Source organism: Wolffia australiana, chromosome 1 (assembly GCF_029677425.1).
Source record: "Wolffia australiana isolate 7733 chromosome 1, ASM2967742v1".
NCBI lineage: Eukaryota > Viridiplantae > Streptophyta > Magnoliopsida > Alismatales > Araceae > Wolffia > Wolffia australiana.
Window position 1 is genome coordinate 3,846,926 of NC_135835.1, and position 8,575 is coordinate 3,855,500.

The following is an 8,575-nucleotide window of genomic DNA, read 5'->3' on the forward strand; positions in this document are numbered from 1 at the left end:
GACCAGGTTATCATTCTAGAATATATACAAGTTCCAGGGCTTTTGCAATCTATCAACCACTTCTAGAAATGTCCCATGCAGTAAATTTACACAATTTTTCATCCAACACGCTACACCACCTAACTCTGTTTATTACCATGCATGACCTCCCTCAATTTTTGGAATGGCCACTGCCAACCACCTGATAATTTTCCATTTTTATGCATTGACCCTGATTACTGAGGATTCGGTGTGCTGATAACACACATTTTAATAGGTGAGTATGATAATATTTACATGTTTTTTTGTCTTTAATTAATTACATATAAGTGTTGTCAAGCCTAAAATAATTTAATCCATTTTTAAAATAATGTTTAAATTTTTACAACCCTTTAGATTTTTTTGGGAGTCTTTAACATTATATTATGCAAGAAAGTAATTGTTTGAGTCAAAATATGATTTTTCCTGATTTTATTCGATATGATATTCACAAAGATGTATTTTTTTAAGTCAAAAAAGTTGTTTTTATTTTTGGATTAACATATCATTTTATATGAATTAATTAATGATTTTTTTACGATTTATTGTCATCAATGCCTCATTATTATCTTGGTCAAGGTGAAAAGTCACACTTTTTATAATGATTAAGGTGATAATTGTCAAAAGGTTCCATGATGACATCCCAAATTGTGATGCCATAATGGCCAATTATTACTAACAGTTTTATTCACAATAAATGCTTTGCATGGACCAATGAAGTGGATTTAATTAAATTTTTTATTATCTTATTATATTAAGTTGTCAGGTAACCAATGGCAGCATCAACCCCACTTGTCACGAGACACAAATCCACATGGACACATGGAGGGAATGTGTACACGTGGCACAAAGGTGTCTTGAAAGAATTGGCACTTGACAAAAATCAAGTTGATTATGTGTTAGCACATCACACTTATATTGTTTATTTCACTAATATTTTTCATATACATTTCTTTCTTTCTTTTTTCTTTCCTAAAGGAACTTGTGGCAGAAGCGGAGTACTTGATATAGGATGACTAGAGAGAATCTGGGCCAATCATTGCATTTAATGTTAGCTAAAGAAAAAAACCCAAATAAGCGACATGGGGACAGTGAAGAGGACAATGAAAGAGAAATCATTGGTTTAAATCAATAGCTAGGAATTATCCAACTTAGGGGCTTGATATCTAACAATCGAGATAGTTGATCGAGCTAAAATTTCAAGGCAGCTATATCCTTCTCTCTTCTATCCATCTTTATGGTTGGATCTATAAATTGATTCTGTATCCTTATAAAAAACATCTTTGAACTCACTTTATCATAGAGAGGCTGATCAAAAGAGAGTGACATTTTTTAATATCCATCAAAATTTTCCTGGTGCCTTGAGTGTTTCGAGGAGGTCAACATAGAAGTGGAGAGCCTGTTCTGCATAATGTAGGGATATATTGTTAGGCTATTTCCTTACATTGACATTCTCCATCACATGCTTAAGTTTAAGCATCTTATCACCTTAATTCTAATATATCATCATTCATCATCACCATCACACATCCTCTACATCATCATGATCAGGCCCATCGCCCTATTCCCCATAAAAGAACAAAGCCCTAAATCATTGATCCCCTCACCTTTCCTTCTTACTCATCTTCTACAGTCGTCATCTTCCCCTTACATTTTCACCTATCTTACATCATATACATTAGTTAGATACATATCACTTTATTTATCATGTATATTGCATCATCATCATCAGTCATTCTACCATTCTACCTCCCTCACATAACTCAACTTCATCCTCATTTAATCCTAAATCCATAAATCATATATCCCATCACATTCTTCTTTTCTACTCACCATCTCACCACTTCATCTTAAGCATATTCATATGATGTGCTCCCTCTCTTTTCCTCTCTATCTGTCATCCACATCTCCCTACTTATCTGTTGTATAATTACACATCCTGTTGTCATTAAATAGTTGTCCTCATCCATCTCATTTCTCCATCTTCATCGCATCTTTAAACATCTTCATCTATCGTGCTCCCTCTCATTCAATCGTAAACCCGTAAATCATCTATCCCATCACATTCTTCTTTCCTACTCACCATCTCACTACTCCATCATCTTTAAACATTTTCATATATCATGATCCCTCTCATTTCCTCTCAAACTATCATCCACATCTCCCTACTTATCCATTCTATTATTAACCATCTTGTTGTCATTAAATAGTTAGTCTCATTCCTCTTGTTTCTCCGTCTTCATCGCATCAGAACCTCTTACCCTATACTTAATTCTCTTGATACATGAATCACTAGCCAGAGATAGTTAAATATCTAATATCCGTTCCCCATGGAGACAACCTGTAGTCATCCACTTTCTACAATTATTACATTAGTATTGATCTAAAAATTTTCTTAATTAAACTCCAAATCAATAACAACCTATTTTAACCCTCAATTTGTGTTTATCATTAACCCTGCCTAATTTGGTCAAACATGCCAAGCTTGATAATCACCAAATGTGAGCCAGCCATCCCACCAATTGAGTTATCTAAGCCCATCTGAACAGTGCATGTGTTTCGTCCCTGAACTGCTTGCACTTCCAGATCTACCTATCCATTTTTGGATGTGCATCATAAGCTCCTCCATATTTTCCAGTGTGCAACACATTCTATCATTATATGACCAGCGCAACCAGAGACTTGACAAAGGTATACTTATTTATATTTAATTTGATCAATTCTTGTCCTAAAAATCCAAAAAAGTTTTAAATTTGTGGAGTTTATTAAAAAATAACAAAAATATTTTATTCAATTATATAAAATATTTTCTTCTAGTTTAATTGATTTTATTTTTGAGATAAAATTATGAAAATGCAAAAAATATGATATCGCCTCTAAACATTGAAAAAAAATTCACCAAAATCAGTGCTTTAATGCATGTTTTAGATGGATCATGCATTACTCACTAAATGTGGTAGGAAAAAATATTATTATTAGTATTTATTAAATCAGAACCTTAAATGATTATTTTGATGCCAATTTTTTGTTTCTCAGATTAAAAAATGTTGTGGTTCCGAGCATGTTTCATGAAGTTACATGGGAAATAAGACTACCTAATGAAAATTTCTTGTTCAGCCACTGTTATGGCAAGATCATCCCCTTAATAATTATAATAATGGTTTCAGGTTATATTCAATATAAATGTTTTTTCCTATTATCAGTAAAAAAATATAAAATCTGGAACCATGTCATTTGATGCTGGATAAAGGGATCTACATTAAAAAGCTACCATAGTGGAATTACTTGGTCAATGAGGTATTTCATAAAAATTGAGTGACAAGTATTTTAAGGAACAGTTTAGTTTTTATTGAATAAAAATTTCTTGGTAGTAATAATAAAATTACATAAATTTTGTTTTAAAATTTCTATATGGTTTTAAATTCTGTCAATTGATACATAAATTGAGAACATATCTCCATTGAAATCTCACACATACTCCTAGTCTCACTGTTTGCTGAGGTGGTTTTCGTTCAGCTTCCTAGAGACAAGAACAGCCTACCCGCTCCCGCTCGTAAACTCGCGCCTCCATAGCCTATCTGCCTTTGTACAGGTCAATGTAATCACTCGTTGTTGAAAAGCTATATCAGCCGGCTTCATCCAACCCAGAGAGTACATTCGCCTAAAAGAAATACGGAGAAACCTCCGTGAGTTTTAGCAATGTTGTTGATCAATTCCATAATTCAGATATCCCCTGAACAGACTTAATTTATAATTCTCAATATAAATAGGGATAACTCAGTAGTAGTAAGGACGATGATATATACAGTAATAGTAAGGAAATATATACAGGGAGTAATAATAAGAGTGCGTAAATAGATAAGAAATAGAAAACAAGTACTTAAATTAAAATTTTAATTATATAAAATATTTTTACTGCTTGTTTTTAATAACGTGTAAAATTAAAGGGCATAAGTGTGATGTTTTAAGGACTAACTGCCCAAAGTCATGCATAGACCTATTTGTGGGAAGACTAGGCGAAGGTGAGGAACAGCCTTTTTAAAAGAAAATTAAATATCCAAAGCTGCGAATAAGGAAAAAGAAATATCAGAACTTTATTCTAGTTTGCTACTATTTTCTAGTGATCAATGAGTTTTGGATGTATGGGAAAAAAATTAGAAAATGAAAACTTAAAGTCAAAAGATTGATATTAAGTATCAGTTCCTTAAAGCAAAAATTAAATTCCCTAATGATAAATAACTCAAAAAATTAGACCAAAATGAGGCATTTTTTGATATTTTAAAATAGGAATAAATAATGAAACCTGTAGATAAAAATTCAAAATAACTGATAAAAATATTAAGAATATTTTTTAAAAAATTTGACTCGTAAAGAAAGATAAATGTCTGTGAATTTTATTCTTTGTATTTTTTATTAAAATTTGACTTATATAAAAGGTAACTAGAATGGATAATATTTATAAATGTATGAACAAAACTATATGAAATTCAACTTTTGTACACTTCACTAGTGTCTTATATGGTATTTAAAAGAAGTTTACATTCATTTCCTCTTCAACCATTTACAAACCATTACCTTTAATTTTATAGATGATTTGTAATCTGCTTATTTGTTAAAGAAATTCAGAAGGTATTTCAAATTTTAATTTCATAAGTTTGAACACCTTGATAGCATTGCATTCAACGAATATCATTGATAATGGAACAAGGGAGAAGAACAGAAAAGGTAAAGTAGAGGTAAATTGAAGGGAGGTTGATTTTATATTTTCTGGATATCTTTAAAAAAATTCAGGATTTCAGGTGCATCTAAACCATTAGATAAAATTAGTTGATTGACAAAATTTTATGATGTATTTATTTTAGATGATCTCTTGCTTTATATTTGAAGATGCCCTTGGAATCCTTAGAAACATCTGTTGGTACTAAGGATTACTGATCTTGTGATTTGATTAACATAGAACTTGTATTAAACTTTCACAGCTATTGTGGCTTCTCAAATTGAATTTCCTACAAGGCTTTGGGGGCTGAAGAGGAGAAGTTATTGGTGCTTACTAGGAAGAAGTGAAAAACTGATCTTCCAAGGAAGATTTTGGGGGTCGAGGACATCAGAGCTTCACTGAATTTTTGTTTCTTGATATCATTTCCAAATGGTTTGGCTTAGGGGGCTCATAAAACCTTACACTAGGTATTTCACAACTCTAGGCCGGATATCCTGTGGAGAACAGTAAGGAATAAGCTAAGCTGTATAAATATGACAGTGTCTCCCATATGCTCTCTCATTCCCTAGATAAAAACATTGTAGGTGACTTAGGTATCTAAATTAGAGATAGTTTTTTTTATATAACCTAATTCACTCCCTCTTAGGTCTTACCTTTTCCACATAAATCAAAAGAAATAATTAAATGTTTATATACCTTAATAGGACCACTACTTTAGTAATCTAGGACCCAATAAACAAGATGTAACTAATAGTAAAAATTTATTATTCAGATTGTGGGATAAAACATTGATATAAAAACTACAAGTAGAACGTGTACTTTTACGTGGGTTTCTCTTCTAATAGATTTTAAAAAATAAAATTATTTTTCTTTATCCCTCATGAAGGTGATAATATTTCTAGTGTTGTATTGGTACTACACTAGTAATACTAATTTTGGGAAAACTCTATGTATTCAAGGACTGAAGTTTTCAATCACCCATTAGTTAACTACATATAAAATCATTAGAGGCAATATAAATCTTAATGTAACTGAAATACACCAAAGTATTACTTTGACCCCAGAGAGTTCAATGTTGTTGCGGAGGGAAATGTGTATGATCCATTCAAACCTTGGAGGGTGATTCAATATTCATCCTTAATCCCCATATTATTGTTACTAAAAGGATTTCATGAAACATCAAGAAATAGTGCAAGAAAATGAATATCCATGAGAAGAGTTATGGTCATTGAATAGGTGAAAATTCAACGTCTTGATCTGATTTATATGAGTCCTATGTTACATAAATACTTAGGAGATTTTTTGCTTATGACATGGAAGCTAAAGTACTCATTAGGAGGGGGAAGTTAAAAATTACCTAATAAGTCAAAATAATGGCATAAAACTCAAAAGTCTAACACCATTAAATGTTAGTGGGCATGTGTCTTGAATTGGGGATGACATAATTCATGACAGACCATGTCGCTGGAAGAGTAAGTTTCACAAACATTGGCCTTATGTGGTCAAAATTCAAAATACATAGTTTATGAGAGACAATAACTCATGACTTATTCGAAAATTAGCTATTGGGTTCAAAAAGCATGTGACTTAAACGATTCACCTTTATACCTATTTAATCATATTTATCCATATAATTGAGTTTTCTATTATTGGAATATTTTTGATTTACTTACTTACATGCATGAATTTTCAAAATTCCATCGTTTCCATTTTGGACAATTTGAATCTTAAGTTTTCTTCTATAAAAACCCCATAATCGTTGCCTCTCTTCATTGATCCATATGGATCTCCATAGAAATGATGGAATTTATATTCAGTTTATTACATGTATTTACCGCTTATCAACGTATCTGAGAAAACAAGGTTGAATAGAAAAAATTACGATCAGTTTTTATGCAAATTGGCATCATACTTGCGAAACACTCAACTGTAAATAATATGATAAACTCCTGGGAAATGTTATGCGACTTTGTAAAATTGACTGGGTATTGTGTAGAATATCTAGATTTATCCCATTTATACTTATTTTTATTAGATGGGGTACCAAAAATGGGATTTTATTGGCTTTCAAGTAACACATTAAAATAATAATATAATCAAAAAATAAATGGATAGTTTAAAAGATATGTTGAATGCATTCTTGAAAGAGTTAAGTTTTCTGAACATCATTTATCAGTCTGTACTTTACGCCGTAACCTGGTTAAGAATTTTAGAATAAGATTAATAACAATTGTTTCTAGGATAGTAAGTTTACTGAGTCAATCGGTATTGATTTTTTAATAGCTGAATCAATATCAAGTTGACAGGATTCAAACTTTGGTCCTTTTTACCCGAAAACAGATGTGCTTAAATGATGTATTTTAATGAAATAAATTAAATTTAAGTTTATTATGCTATTTCATTTAGATAGTCTTTAAAAGTCTATTCTAATTTGGTAGCTTGTTTTCATTTGGATCGATATATTCCCTATCTAATATGTTATTTTTTAGGGTATTATTGAGTTAACATTTCATATCTAGAAGATGTGTATGTTTTTAGACAATTTTGGGCTGTATCCTTAATTCTACTCATGGATATCTTAACCCAGAATTGTTCTTGGGCTCTTACCAACGTGTTTATGCCCACGATCCAAAATGACTTGGTGATAGGGGATGTCAAATTATATTAAAAAAATTAAAAAGAGTTTGAGTGAGATTTGTCTTAACTCAGAAAATCTTCATCAGATAGGAATATGGTCACCTCCACCAAGACATTTCCCCAGGTATTCCAGGGTAGCCTGAAATTAATGTATAAACTGTAAGGTAAGAATGCAACAATGGTATTTAGAAAATGGCAAATAACTCAAGTATGAAATAAACCAATAAGGCAGTTTCTCCCACACATCCAAACAAGCCAATATTGGCAAAAATCAACTTAAAATATTTTTTCCTTTCAATATCTCTCAAAAAATCGATCACTTAAGTTCTTGAAATAATCTATCTTCAACCTCTCTCTCCCCCTCCCTCTCTCCCTCTTCGGTCCTCCCCCTTCTCTTATCTGTGAGGTTCAACGAAGTACATAATTAGTTTTTTTTCTTTTAATTACAAGAGTTATTCATGCCATTGGCTTACAAAACCCACGGTGAAAAAAGAGTCAGTGTCCTCAGCATTATGATTTTGGTTACACAATATTCCAGAGAGCTTAACAGATGACAGTGGGATTATCTTTAATATCAATTGATGAAGCTTTCATATCCTCCCCATTCACTTTAGGTTTATCTTCGCATGTTTTCCATAATTTATCTCTAATAAATTTAAAAGGTACTATTAAAGGTTTAGGAATGCTGAAGGAAGATAACGAGAATATTGCTCTGGCCTACGGATGCGATGTGGTTATGAAAGATGAGTTTAATTATCATGGTGTCAAATTAAGGTATTCTGATATTTCGTGTTGTGCAGACTGCCATTATTCAGTTGACTAATGCATTAAATGTCCAAGAAATTTGATTGGGGTCAGAGAGAATGAAGCTATGAGAAAAAGGAAATTCCTGGGAAAGGAAAAGAGGTAGCCCTAATCGTAAAAATATCCAGGATCGCATTCCTTATCTCCTACATCATGTACCTCCATAGGATTGGAATTATTTAGTAGACATCTACTTTGCAGTTTTTGTCATTTAGTACTTCATATCATCTTTAAAATACATAATTGATCTGCTCTTAGGTTTTCCCCCACACAACGGAAGTAATGGAAAATGTGGGGAATCAAAAATAATTTGAAGGAATCTAGAAGTTTACAGATAATTCATGAAAGTTATTAATTAATGAGAACATAAACAAAACATCTGGAAGATCTGGTACAAGC